The sequence below is a fragment of the Mercenaria mercenaria genome, chromosome 11 (assembly GCF_021730395.1).
Source record: "Mercenaria mercenaria strain notata chromosome 11, MADL_Memer_1, whole genome shotgun sequence".
Lineage (NCBI taxonomy): Eukaryota > Metazoa > Mollusca > Bivalvia > Venerida > Veneridae > Mercenaria > Mercenaria mercenaria.
In genome coordinates, this window is record NC_069371.1 from 7,179,223 (window position 1) to 7,195,383 (window position 16,161).

Below are 16,161 nucleotides of genomic sequence, written 5' to 3' on the forward strand. Positions count from 1 at the left end.
AACTCGTAAAGTACAGAACATGTTTTGTGATTGGTCCCTCAACAGTTAGTTACTGAAGTTGCGATGTCTAAAGTAGTGTAGGGCTCCGTGATGCTTTTCTCGTAAATGCTACAAAAACCGGACGGAGGGATTGGTGTCTTGCATCTAGCTTAGTCGTACCCTTAAAAATAAAGTGCTCAAACTTTTGACAATTTAAGCCCCATCTCCTTTTATAATGAGAGTGTGTTTTCCAGCTTGTCTGTTTGTTTGCCTTATGCGGCAAGTGTGTGTGTGTGTGTGTGTGTGTGTGTGTGTGTGCGTGCGTGCGTGTGTGTGTGTGCGTGCGTGCGTGTGTGATGCACGTCCGCATTGGCGATGTTGTAGTTTGTGGTTTGAGGGAAGCAAGCTGCGTTTTTTTTGCATTTTGCATAAAATTGAAATATACTTGTTGGATATTTGAAGCAACCCGTCTGCTATATCTTTCCAATACACTTTCGTTTTGTTGAGGGCCTCACTTTCGATTGATGGCGCTCTAGCTGTGTTTAGGGTGCTATGTGCTTCCGGGATATCTACCCAAACCTTTTTTTTATTTTTTTAAGATAACTATTTACCGTTGCAGTTATACTGAGAACAATGGCAGTAGAAACAAGTACAACCAGGGCGATGTATCCAGATATAGAACCTTTCGACACGGGGATGCTGAAGGTTTCTGACATACTTCAAGTTTACTATGAACAGTCTGGCAACAAAAATGGGAATCCTGTCATCTTTCTGTATGTATGCATTTAATATAAAAACTTTTTTGCTCCCATCCCCCAACAGGTTCAGGGTGAGCTATTATAATCACTTACCGTTCGTCCGTCCATCCTTTTTGATCCTGGAATTGTGTGACATGTCGCATTTAAGACATTCATGACATTTCAAATTCTACATTATATGTAAATGGTGAAGCTAAGCTACTTGAATAAACAATTTCACTGTATGTGCTTGTGACTATCACACAATTTTGAAGTTTTCAGTATATGTTTATATATTTAGGCATGGTGGTCCGGGAGCCGGTACAACACCAAGAGATAGGACATTTTTTGACCCTGAGGCTTACAGGATTGTACTTATGGACCAGAGAGGGACAGGAAAATCTACACCACTGGCAGAACTCAGGGTTTGGCTTTTTACTCAATCGGAGGCACAGCTAGGGAACATTCGAATAGCTGTTTTGAATATGAAAAAAGAAAAAAATGCTGACAAATCAAGACCTATTCACAGTTATACTTCGAAGAAGGCAATACAATACAAATGTACATGGTATTCATATAATTTTCTCAACCGTTCGAAGGTACTAAAGTCCTTGAATCCGTTTTTCTTTTGAGGTTTGGACAGTTTTATCTGAGAAAGGCTTATGTTTAAGTTATAATGGAATCAAAGAGGTGGTTATTTTCAAACCTCGTTAAAATTGGATTTTATGTGTACAGGAGAACACTACATGGGACTTGATAGCTGATATAGAGAAGCTAAGAGAAAAGCTTGGTATCGAGAGATGGGTGATATTCGGAGGTAGCTGGGGCTCCAGCCTCTCTCTGGCTTATGCTGAGACACACCCAGAGAGAGTGAAAGCTCTTATCTTACGGGAATCTACACACTTAGAAGGTAAAAAAAAAAAACAACAAAAGTTAATTATTACGATATACTCATCCTTTTGCGATATAGGAATTTAGCCCTACCAACAATGATACAATGCATCAAAAAGACCATTGATACCTCTGATAATGTTGATTCATATTATCTGCAATACTCCTATATATATTATATTGTGTAGAAAGAAAATAACGTTTATTTTCGTGTAAACAAGGGAACATTGTGCAGTTATGTCAAGGGAAAGACTTTCTGCGAGGTTGTACATCACACCTTTCACAAAAATATAAAAATGACTGCATTTCAAAAACATTTTGAAAATTAGCAGTCAAAAAAAAAGAAAATTAAATGATAGCTAGAACTCTTTTTTTTCACAGTAAATTGTAAAAGAAACGACTATCTTCATAACCTCTTCGCAAATCTCAAATAACAACAAATTCTTGGTCACCATCACAATACAAAGAGATACACGCATGACTCAGGTCATAAGGTCAAAGGTCATGATCACATTTGGAGGCCAGAGAGCTATATTTCATGCTCACCCAAATAAATTTAGCACAATTAGTTTACCTCTTCAAAATGTCACACCATCTACCCTGTATTATATCGGCCTATCAGTGATAGCTTTTCATAAATCTTACTAATCTTTGATAACATTTCTTCTGGTAGGCTTTCATTTTATCAGAGTTAAGAACTTGTTACTCACTCGGTTTGAGCAGTGTTTAGGCTTCTCTATAGTTGTAGTTCTGTATAAATAATAAAAACATTCCCGTGTGTAGCTTGAAAAAATATGTCCAAATATACCATTATGAAATAACATTACAATACAACCAGTGTAATGATACCTCTGAGGAGTGAACCCCAATGTACAAATAGAGATATTATTTTTGCTACTACTGAAAATTCTCAGTGATCAGGGCAGCAATCTATATAGGCAACATATTCTACATCTTCACCGTGGTCTTCTCTCTATTGCACTGCAATGTTATTGATATTTTCTTTTGTATTTCAGACAGTTACCACTTTTTTAGTCATAGATACATGCCCAGTTAAGACTGAATGTGAATTCAGGGAGAGCTATTGTGATGAGCCTGTGTTAGTCGTCTGTCACCTGTCGTCTGGCTTTAACTTTAAAACTTTAAACAACTTCTCAGCAATATCAAAACTTGGTCTCTAGCATCATTATAAGGTTCTCTCTCAATTTAGTTCAAATGGTTTCTCTTGACTGAATTTATGGGCAGCAATGGCTGAAAATAGAAAAACGTTTAAATGACTTCTTCCCACGCTTTATAGATCATATCCAGTCTTTGTCTATATTACCTTTGTAAGGACCTATCTCAGGTTTATTCCAATGGTTCTGTTTGACTGATTTTTGAGGCTGCAAGAGCTAAAGTGGAAAAAAACAACCATTAAACGACTTCTACTAATAAACTTCTTCATGGAACGTATCCTAACTTGATCTGTATCACCTTTCTTAGGTCATCTCAGAAATTTCTTCTAATAGTTCATCTTGTCTAATTTAAGGGTCCATTAGAGCTAAAAAATTAAACAACTTCTTCTCATGGACTGCTTGATGGTATGCCATCAGACTTGTGTTGCGTCCTCATATGACCTTTTTTCTATATTTGTTCAAATTGTAACGCATGGTTTATTTTAATTTCGGCAAGAGTGAGTTTCTGTTTTTGAATCAGCTTCGTACTGTTGTACTGACCAAAAAGTTTTCTTAAGATAAACGATGCCTTTTTACCGTAAAGACTTTTTTGGTATAAAGCTTTCTCCCTGGCTTCTTATTTAATGCTGAGATTTAATGCAAGTACGACCTACTGCTTTGAAAATGCTAGCAAAATGTTCATTGTCCGTAGACTGTTTTAGCAAAAATTGGTTATTTTGGCTAAATGAAAACAAATTCGAAGCAGCTTTGTTCCAAAAAAAAAAATATAGGGTAACGCCACTCTTCATGGAATTACACGCCTCAACACGTGTATCATTGAAGGTTCCATGTTCACCGCCGTTTGAATACATCTGCGGATGTCTCTAAAGTGCTTTTTGTACTTTTAGCATGTGTAAGTGTTGAATTCTGCTCAACCCGGGGCTAGAGGGTGTGGACGGTAGCATGCATTTCCACTACCGTCCATGAACAGGCTCAATTAAACCGAGCCTGCAACATTTTCGTTTTTGTTTTGTTGAGCGACCTGCGAAGTTTTTTTTCTATTTTTGTATACAAAATGACAGCCAATTTTCCAAAACTTTTCAGTTAATGAACCAGCATGTATTGTACCATTTTGCTCACATACAACATGACTTTCGTTTTCAAAATTTATTTGAAAGGATCCATTTATCCATCCATCACAAATTTTTTACCAACATTATATATTGAGAGATAATAATTTTCAATTTCTAAAACGTAAAGAAAATATTATTACGAAACTTTAGGGCCGGTTTTTATGCTAATTTTGCTAATTCTACTCGCTCTTCGAGACTAAAATTTATACCTAATTGTTTAGACTAAAATGTAAATAGTACATAGTCCTACTGTTTTAGACAAAAATGTATACCTAGTATTTAGACTAAGACGTATAATTAATCTTTCAGATTGAAATAAAAAATGTACCCAGTCTTAATGATTTTCACTGAAATGTATACGGTATCTTTTCGAGAAAATGTACACCTAATCTTTTAGACTAAAATGTACAGGTATTCTTTTAGACTAAGATGTACACCTAATCTTTCAGACTAAAATGTACACATAATCCTTTAGACTAAAATGTACAGGTAATCTTTTAGACTAAAATGTACACCAGTCCTATTCTTCCTATTCTTTAAGACTGAAATGTAAAGTATTACCTAATCTTTAAGACTTAAGGTAGCAGGGTACACTTTGAATTTTGACCCCCGTCATATTTTTGAATATTTGTAGTAATTAGAACTTCGTGATTTTAGATGTCTGTAAATTGAGGTGAAATAAGACACCGTCGTTTATATGACTGAAAAACTGCCGAATAAGACGTTAAACCTGAACACAAACACACACACAATGATTGTTAATTCATTAGAAAATTTATAAAGCCGATACATGTCAAATTCTGCTCTCAGCTATAAAGCTAACTATTGCCATGAGACACCATTTCGCAGAAAAATTCAAATCACGGAAAGGTTCTTTGCTTGTTGATTGATACTCAGAAATTTACAACATCTATTAAAAATAGCATGCCAAATTCATACATTTTGCACTTTTTGAACAGCCTGCAAAGATCCCGCTGCAAGAACAACGCCCAGTTTTATTGCATTTCTCAATTTAATAGTCCTTATCGAACTTCAGGATAATAACAAAATCTAGGCCCATATCCAGCTCGTTTTTTTTTCTCCACAAAATAGCGAAAACTTTCGTTTTGATAACTTTCTTCATTCTTGTATGAGAATCCTGATCTTGCTATTAATTAAAAGCACAAAACATGCCCGCAATTTATAAAATGGACACCCTGAATCTGCTTATAAGGGAAGTGCAATATTGCGACTCGCTACATGGAAGACTGTCCGAGCAAACATTTTCGAATCTAAGCGTACCTTGCTACCTGAAGTATACACCAGTCCTAATATTTTAAACTAAAACGTAATTGTAATTGTATGCCTACTTTATTTCATAGTTTCACTATAAGCTTTATACTACCCGGTGCTTTAAAATAGTTGACATTTGTGTATATGCTGTATTTATGAGGAAATTGCCAGGAAATTACACTTTGTTTCATTCCTGATATTGCAGAAGAGAAATAGTATGGTTTTTCCAAGAAGGTGCAAGCTTCGTTTTCCCGGATGCATATGAAGATTACGTTAAACCTATTCCGGAGGTATAGGCTTAATAACTTGTCTTGTTTAAATTATTATATCCACAGAAATGGAGTTATAAAGAAACTATATTAGATGTGTATCTGTCTGCCTGTCATTCCTCTCTTAGTTTAGTTTATACTAATTTGTTTTAGCTCGATTGTATTGAAAATTTCAAGCTTATTGGTACCACTATCGAGTCCGCTTCCTGGAAAAACCAGTACTGATACCATATGAGAAGTATTGGTCGTGACCCCAGTGGGGTTCGAACCCACGAGCCCTGGATTGAACGACCGACACATTATCCCCCCTTTGATTCATTTTTATCCCTTCCTTGAAGCATATTCATTGAACATATCACTGAAACCATAAAATGGGTTTACTGTTAGCTACACATACATGTTCATTATATTATAATAATATAGCAAAATAGGTCACTACGTCGAAGGTTAAGGTCACTCCTTGGGGTTAAATTTCAAATGTCAGCTTCAAAAATTCGTAAAAGCGGTGTCACTTGTTTGCCTTATCAAGACCAAGTACAGAGTTCATGACCTAGGTCACTTATAACCAGGTCACACTTTTAGAGTTTCCTTTTGTGTCTACGCCATCTTCTGAATTATCAGTTGTTTGCCCCATGACAACATGTACAACTCTCAGTGTTCCTGTATCAAAGCAGACTGTCGTAGTATTTATGATCTTTAATGATAACGTCTCTCTTTAGAATGTCTTAATACTTGATGTCAATATCTATTGCAGTATTATAATTTGGAAGAATCGTGTTGCTATACTTGTTGTTACAATATTAAATTCATGTGTATAATTAAGTGATATTGTGGTTTCAACGTGTGAATTTGCAGGTAGAAAGATATGATCTTATTGGAGCATATTATCGGCGACTGACAAATGGAGACGAGAAAGTTCGGCTGGAATGTGCTAAGGCTTGGACTAAGTGGGAGATGGCTGCATCAACAATGAAATTAGACCCACAATATATGGCCAAAGCTGAGATTGATACCTGGGCCCTACAGTTTGCTACGATAGAGTGGTGAGTGTGATCAGTATACTATAATTAAGTGGTAAGTTTTTTGTTCAGTATATTTAAGAAATAATAACTTCCCAAAAGTGGTTTATCGTAGAATAACCCGAGTTTTGAGTTCTTATGCGTAAGAATATATCACGACGGCCGTAGGCCTGAGTGATATATTATTTCGCATAAGGACGAAAAAGCGTTATTTTACGATAAATCACACTTGGGAACTTGTTATTTCGATTCTAACACGACATAATAGTATCAAAAGTGTAAGGAAAAATGGTAACTATTTTTTACGACCGTGCTACGCACCTGGATCGGATGACGTCATTGCACGCGAGTGGTATATCGCAGAATAACCCGAGATAGATTTTGCGCTACATGTATGTAGGTTATTTGCTGGTCGTGTTAGAATAGTGATTTGTGTGAAGCTTAGTTGTGCATATCATCGGTACCCACCGATCAAATGGTTTTCAGAAAAAGATCAGAGCCGGTTCTCCCACCAAACATCACAGGAACGATCACTGCTAAGCTATGCTAAGCATAGTTGTGTTTATCATAGAATTGCTATGGTGATTTTCGCTTGAGTAATGACCCTTTATTTGTGGCATTTTACAACAGCTGCTTTGCAAGTATTGGGAGACGTACGTTTTTCGTGCAATCCGATTAATTTGATGAGTATTCTGTACAGAGACTTGGGGATGATCTATATGTAAGGACTGAGCAGTAAGATTTATATGTTTGCTAGTACTAAATGGTAAATTTTACTGAGTAGTAGTAGTTTCTTCCTTTCTTTTATTTTTACTCTCCTTATACCCTTTTTATCAAATCTTTCCCATAATATAGATATTTACAATAAAAATGAATGCTGAAGATTAATGAAGAATGTACTTCTTTTTCAATGTTGGAATGAAAAAAAAAAAACAACACTGATTTATTTGTTGTAAATGTGCTGTACATACTACAGAAAAACGAATTGTAATTTTGGTCAGTATGCTAAAATGATCAGTGTGCCAAAATGGAGCAGTATGCTAGAATTGAGTATTGAGTTTTATCAATGCTAGAATTGAGAGGTTAGATTGAACTCTATGTCAGGATTGCGCGGGATATTAATAGGTCTTTTATTGGGGTAGATATTAATATTTTTATCAGTATGGTAGAACTGATAGGTTTATTTATCAGTATGCTAGAATCGAGTGGTAAATTTGATCAATATGCTAGATTTTTGTTTTATCAGTGTACTAGAACTAGGTAGCACATTTTATCATCATGCTAGAATTCGGCGGCAAGTGTTATCAGTATGCTAGAATCGGATGGTAAAATTAATGAGTAAAAGGTCTTATTATTGTGTTAGATTTCCACTGGTAAATATGTCAGTTCTTGTGTATCTAAATGACAAATTGGGTGTATTTTATAACTTTGAATAACTGTACTTTGCTAATATCTCTTTGTGCTCCATCACTTTCCTTAAATTAATTTACAATTTGCTCGAACGATATGGTAATTCCTAACAGATGTGTTGAATTCAGTGTCAGGATAAGTTTTAGTTTAATTTCATTGATCCGCTTAAGTAAATGAGGCCAATACCAATACTATTAAAAGTTTCAATGTTTCTTTTTTCACTCGTAGTGGTCTAACTAATTTGCATTATTGTTTTTAATTCTAGTCATTATTTCGTGAATGGAGGATTCTTTGACAGGGACGATCAACTTTTAGCAAATGTAGATAAAATACGACACATCCCTACAACTATTGTTCAGGGAAGTTATGATCTTGTTTGTCCCATGGAAACGGCATGGGCACTGCATAAGGTAAATGTAAACAGTGTCTGCATTCTTAATAAATACATTTGTTTTGTTTACATACCCGCTTGCGGTTTAGGAGTATACCGGTATCTTCAAAACACAGAAACATTTGATAAACGAACAACTTTTTTCTATCTGGAATTGTCAAAAGACAATCCGTTTATTTACAAACTAGTGCATAACAATTTAACAATTGTAAAGACAGGTATAACAATGACACATGTTTTGAGAAATGTAAAAGTGCATACTATACAATGTTGGCCATACATGTATTATATTTCTATTGTTATCCACATGAATTGTTCAAAGTACTAATAAACTTGTTAAAACTGGTTGTTTGAGGTACTTACTTGCAACAAGTAAATCAAAATATAATGTTCTAGTCGCATTTAGTAATATCCTTTTTTTGATCACTCAAAACTAAGTTCTATATGTACAATAGGCTATTATACGAACAACTTTTTACCAACTTACTGTCCCGTACCACGGATACTTGTGATACTTGCAAACATTGGAATACCTTAAAAATGAATACAATTTGTGAAGAAATGATAAACAATTGCTGAAAAATACTGTCAACCTAGTTATGTGAAACTTCAACACTGGGACATTATTGCAGAGATATGTAACAGTTATTTGAAAGTGGCAAGTTTTTAAAGACGCTAAATTATCCAGCAGTATAGCCCCTTTATGCAGTCCTTTTCCGGAATTCAATGTCTATATCAGTAAACTGACACTGTCAAAACATGTATATTATAGAGATAGTACCTAAGTTTTTCAAATCATAGGTTTGAAGTTAAAAAGCTTTGAAATGAAGACAAAATGTCCATATATTTCTCAAAAACAGAAATATAGACAGTATTTTAACCAGAAGTGCGGAGTTATGAGCATTTAATATTTTCATGATAACGAAAATTTTGTGATCAAGGACATGTAACTCCAATCTGACTGAAGTACTCGATCTTCTAAACGAAGATCTGAGAACGACCCATTCACATACGTCTTCTGTATATTTTAGATTTCCAGCATTGCTATTTTTATTTTAACCAATGAGACGACTTGTTAGAATGTCAAAGAGTAAGAAAAATGTGCAGTTATTCCAGGGCTCGAACTCGGGACCCCTCGATTACTAAGCAAGTGGCCTACCGACTGAGCTAACCGGCTATCTGACATATTCCGACATAAGAATTGTAAATATCAAAAGACAAGGCTACAGGTAATTTGCTAAATTTTGTAAGTTAAGCTCTGATTGGCTAGCGAAATGGTCGTCAGAACGAGGCTATGAATAGGTCGTTCTCAGATCCTATGCGTAGCGTAATAGGAGATGTACTTTAGTCAGATTGATGTAACTCTTCTTGAACATGGAGAGCATAAACATCAAAGGGACATAATATAGTCAATATTTTCTAATTGGGTGCATTTGATTTAACATTCAACTTTGATCTAAATTGCTAAATACTGATCCATGATACTGTGTGCTAAAAATTTAGAACATCTGGAACAGTCTATTAACAGAAAAACTATGCTTTAGCAGAATCTAAATAGTTAAGTTCTAACTGGGACTCGAACCCAGGACCTCTCACACCTAAGGCAGACACTCTACCACATCCCTATGACAGCAGTAGCTAATAGCTATGCAGTTTAATTGCTGGATTACATTGCGTGAACTGAACAATAATCGGTGAACTCCGCATTATCGGCGTATTCGTTTTGTTACCTAACGGCATTTTTTGTGTAAAGAAAAAATATAATCTAATGCTGCCAACGTCATAATTGGTGAAATCTGCCCAAATTTCTCTGACGTGTTGTTCAGAGTATGAACTTACTAACTGGCAGTACCAGTGAAATATTACTTACACTGAATATTTTATATTTGCCCTTTTTGCAGCTGCCGAACGGCAAAGACGATAAGATTTGTCCAAATATAAGTAATATTTTACCAGTTTGAGAGAATTTCAATTAGTGGGAAATTACAGTTACAAACTAAATACCTTTCTGCAACACATGGAGTCATTAGCATTCACTGTCAATCAGTATTATGACTAAGATCGACTGTCATTCATTCGTTTCAAAGTTTCATAGACAGAGTCCGTTGTTTACATTTTTATCGTAACCGGTGCACTTGTAAAAATCACTTTAGTTTGAAAAATCAAAGTATGCGAAGAGCTATGGTACGGTCTCTATATATTACTCTACACTGTGAAAATTGCTGTGTAAATTATTATACATGTATTTATATTGTTCAGTTTTCATACGGAACAATTTTTTCTTTCTATTATTTGGTGATTTTTCTCAACGTGGAAGGCTACAATTCTTGTTATAGATTCGAGTCCATAACGTTGAATTTTGCACAGCAGTGATCAGTTACATATTAATGCCTAAAAAGAAAACAATGAAAACATTTTTGAACTTTAATGCTGATTGTATTATTAACTTTCCTATATAAACGGGATTTTACTGCAAGTTTATGCTTTTGTGGTTTACCAGTCAGTTCGTCTATCTCGATTTTGTTCTGGCTGCTGAGTTTTGTTCGGGAAGAGAAAGGCATATGCAATACAAGCTGATGGCATTTGAATATTTAGCCATCTCTTATTTGATTGACAAAAGCAATATGTCTTAAAATACTACTTAGTTAGGTATCATAATAATTATAATAAATAATCAGGTAAGTTTTGATAATACTTCGTCACTGTAGTCTTTTGTGACTAAGTGGTTTTATAACACTTCTCCCATACCTCTATGGTTTCAAGATCTTCCTGTGTCAACAAATGAGGAAGCCATCCCACTGCCTTGTGGACTGTCTGTGGTGCTACACAAGTATACATGTTTGTGCCTGAAATAATACCTGAATCTTTCCCTACCACGAAGATGTATAAAAATAGCAGTAGATTGTGTCGGTGGGTTAAAAACCGATGAAACGAACAAAACAAACTCATTTATTATTATTATTATTATTATACTAGATTTATATAGCGCCATTTTCATGATCAATTTCACGTTCAAAGGCGCTTTACATAATTCAAATGCAGCCACATATGCAGGGCGCATAATTCATCCTCTACTAGTACAGACACAGAGCGATCTGACCATAGAGACAGAGTGAGACAAAGCCCCCACGAAAGAGAGATCAGAAATCAAATACAGGCTTATCCGGCTAACTTAGCCAAGCTCGTTGCGAATAGACAGCCTGGTTCTTTTTAACGTGCCCAGTTTATAGCACTGATACACGCAAGGATTGTCTGGGTTCCAGAAGTACACCTCTAGTTGAGTGGAAAACACTGAAAAGCGTTTCTGAAAATTCCCGAGTAGCTGCCGGGGATCGAACCTCAACCTCAGGATTGGAAGGCTAGTGTGCAAACCACTGAGCTATCCGTCCACCCATTTAACATACACAGTGTAAACGTTATAGTGTCATAGATAATATTTTGGACGGAACAAAATAGCACAATGTGTTGTAGTAAAGAGGAAGATATGTTTATAGCTGACTGTTGTACCTAGGGTAAATAAGATAGCAAATGTTATAAAGGGATGTGTTCAATTCAAAATGCATTGTCTTGAAGTCATTGTCTTTCTTTGTATGGTCGAATAAACCAATTTCTAAAGAAGTTCTGGTGGAAATTAATGATTAAATATACATGTATACTTTTTTCTATATCCACATCAGTTGAAAAAACGTTCGCCTTTTTTCAGGCATTTCCAGAAGCTGATTTTCACATTATCCCAGATGCTGGACATGGTAGCACGGATCCCGGCACACAGTCAAAACTTCTTGATGCCTGTGATAAATATAAATATCTGAAATAAAATTGAAACAAATGAAGAGTCAAGTGACACGGTACCTTATGCTCAAATTTTGCTTTTAACGTGCTTGTCCTGCAACAAATTTACTTGAACAATGAATTATTTGATTGGTCTGCAGTGGTAATAGTTTCACCATGTACTATACATTTATATAGTTTATGTATTTACTAAACAAACTAATTTGTATTAATAGTTATGTTTGTTATAGTGTTATGTTAAAATCACTGACCTAAAGATTTTTGCTACAAAATGATCTCTCTCTTTTTCAAAAATTGAAGTTTGGTCATATTATGAACATTAGGATATGAGTATTTGTTTCCGAACTATCTTTAAAATGCCAAACCAAGAAAACAGATGACCGCGTCGGTAATCGAACTCGGACGGTTTCGGCAATAAAGAAGTTTTTCGCTGTCTTTACTAATAACGATACAGAGGATTCAGTGTTTTGTGCGCGTTTAATATAGATATTTATAATTGGGGCATTTTACCCCGTGTAAAGCGTTAGAAACACTTTACGATTTCTTCGTAAAAAGGAAGTAAAACAACTAATTCTCATGTGTTTGTGCTACGTATAATCTGTCGGTATTTAAGTTTAAAGACATTCTTAAGAAATAAGCATTGATTACAAGGTATCTAAAACAATTTGTTTCTGTTTTCGAACAATTTGGAGGCCAGCACACACTACACTATGTGCAGCTAAGCACAATATACTTGTGTACTACCACCATCTGCCACTCCTCCACTTAATTACACAGTTTACATGTACTGGTCACTTAAATTAATCCATGGTTCTGACTTCAGTAGCTTATAGGTATGTTCATCGGAAAATGAAAACGTTCAATCAATATTAGTTACGAAATGGCAAAGCTAGCCTTTCAAATATTCAACAGCCGGATTTTATCCGAAATAGCATTATCCAAACTTGGCAGCTTTTTAAATGTGAAATCTAGCTTACGGCCTACATGCCAAATTGTATTTGATGACATTCGTGTATACTAAACAGGTTATACAGTAACAATGCATCCTTTCGACACTAAACAGTTAATTAGGGTAACAAAAAGATAAATAGATGATATTACATGATTGTCTTTTCATACTGACTTTATTATTAAAACGAGTTGAATAAAATGATAAAATGCGAGGCTCAGCATACCACCTAGCAAGTTTAATTAAGCTCTGAAATTCAGATGAGCGATATATGACCATCATGGCCTTCTTGTTTACAAATTGATGATTCAACTCTTGACCATTGATTTCAAATTTCCCGTACGTTTCCGGGCCTTTTACACTCAGTCGAAATTTACCCGACCAATTAAAATATTCCCTGACACTTCCCTGACCTTGAAAATCTATTTTCCGTACAAGACCTTTCCCTGACCGTAGGAATCCTGAAAGTTCATTTTTTGTAAGCTTACAACAAGTCACCACAGGCGACCTATATGAGCGACTCCTTCAGAAAACTGTCAGTAATGTTAGTTTCATAGTGCACGCTGCAGAGGATGCTGCTCTAATTACAGAATTTTTCCTGTTTTTAGCGTGCCAGGTGTAAAGCCTTTTATCCCAATGTTAATATTTTTATTTGGCGGCGCAGGCCGGATCGAGGTCTCTATCTCAGGTTTCGTAGTCAGTACTGCGTCCTCTCATGGCATCAAATAAGCTTCGTGCTAGTGTATAAGGGCCACTAACAACAACTTATGTGATGCATTCCCAGGTTATCTCTCGTCAGGAAACCCACAATATCATACAGTGTAGTAAGAAGACTCTTCCACTGTCTAAATAAAGCTTTAACGACGTTGTTTGTTTGAAAAACGGGCATGCGCAGTGTAACATTTTAGGACCGATATCCAGTATGAATAGCCATGTCCTAAAAGTCGTAACTTCTATGAAACAAAAGCCTACAATATGTATTTATCTATCTGTAGCTAATGCACATTTGCACAACAAACAGTGTATAAAAATAGTAAATCAATAAGATAGCAGGGACAAACATCAAAGAAACACAACGCTACATCGCTTTTAAATGGTTAGTGGCAAAAGTAACACTTGATGAGTTTATACCAGGTGCACTTAGCCTCTATTATGTTCCAAAGTCACCGAACAGTATGGTACCCCTGCTTCGTGTTCCCTCCGGTGTCGTTGCCCTGTGTCGCCAGCATTATCTTATGTACACATGTATCAATATTGTGCACATACATCGCTAAATTGTGTACAAACGTTGTTATATGTTGTCCAAATTTCCTGGTATTGTGGACAATCGTTGTTTTGTGAATGAATATCTACACATTATGTACAAATGTCTTTATATTGTGCACAAACGTTGTTTTATTGCTTATGAAAATCTTTTTATTGTGTACAAATGTTTTTATATTGTGTACACACGTCGTTGTTGTGCATATACCTGTACATACTTTTTAATATTTGGTCAACAAATATCTTTATATTTGATACAAACATTGTTTTATTGTGCATACACATTTTGATATTGTGTGTAAATGTCTTTATATTATGTACAAACGTTGCTGTGTTGTTTCTAAACGTCGTGGTATTATGCATCATTGTCTTTATATATTGTGAGCAAGACAATCTTTAATTTTTCTCAGTCTTATGATATTCTATACCAGATCAATAATATCATTCACCCCGTTATTGATATCATATCAGAAGTTATGTTGGTGGCTTACATCGTTATATTGTATCAGGATTGTTTGCACTTGCATATTTGGAAGCAGCACCGTTAAAATGATGCACAAATGTCAGATTATGGTCCTCATATTTCGTGTCCTGAGCACTTTATAATCATTAATGGTACTGACTTCACTCTGCATATGGGAAGGTGGCGATAAGATGATGTGCATAGTGCATAAACCAGGCCTGTCTGTGGGTCAAAGGTCAATGTCACATCAAGGTCAAATCTGTCATATTTGGAGTTAAGAGCATGGTTAATTAACCATTGAAGGCATTGAACTTAAACTTGGCACATACTGGTGATGAGACGATTTGAGGAGTCTTCCCATCCCCGCCATGCATAACAACCTCTCCCACACCTCCTTCCCTAAAACACATGAACTCGCTTAGTTTCTTGTGCTTTAGTTATTCTATCAATGCTGCGGAACAACCCTTCCTCATCTCCACCCACCGCCACATTAAGGCACAAAAATATAAAAGTAATTATTCTTGGTGGTGTGCTGGAGTGACGTAGATTGTTGCACTCCTCAAATCACCTCATCATCATCCATCTTCCGGAAACATACAGGACAAGTCTGAAGTCAATACCTTGAATGGTTATTATTAAGTTATGCTTTGTACATAAAATGATGCATATATTTGTGCTTGCTGTAACGTTGACCTTTGATCTACCGACCTTGTTCATGCGTTCGAATGCTGGGGCACAAGAATATGAAAGTGAATTTCTTTTTTGTTTTGCCGAGTTGGTTGGGACTGGTAATGTGGGCGTAAGGTGGTGATTGTTAGTTATGTGGACTGCTACACTCCTCTTATCACCTCATCATCACACACCTATATTCCTAGTATAAAGTCAATACCTTGAATATTTTTAATTTGTGTTCCTAACACATATACAAAGGATAGATCTGAACTAGATTTATGACCTTGACCTTTGACCTTCCTTACAATGCTTCGTATCTGTATATTATTTGATATTATATGATAATATTAGTACTGTTATAATTGGTTTTGTTGCAGTTAAAAATATTATTATGTCTCAATCCATTTCAGGATGACTTGTAATATCAATAAAAGAGCTTCACAATATTACCACAGAATAAATCCAACAACAAAATGTTACAATGTCTTATAAAAATATATAAAATAAACATTAACGCACCACTGGTGTGTTCCAAACAAATGGTACAGGTTTTGTAAGCATGTTGTATGCAGGTATGCATGCATGATGAACATATCCTGTTTCCAAAACAAAATGACTTCTCACAACCTCTCATACACCAAATCTATCAAATGTTGTACATTAAAGTTATAATGTGTATGCTTTTGTAGTTCTGAAACATACGTTACCGAAATTAGATAACGGAAGTTAGTAGACTTAATTTCTTAAACACAGTTTCATGCTGAGGA

The 16,161-nt window shown here is 35.5% G+C and overlaps 1 pseudogene; it reads left to right on the top strand.

Annotated features, from left to right (window-relative positions):
* Positions 1–539: 539 nt before the first annotated feature.
* Positions 540–14,702, top strand: LOC123532290 (probable proline iminopeptidase; annotated as a pseudogene).
* The last annotated feature ends 1,459 nt before the right edge of the window (positions 14,703–16,161 follow it).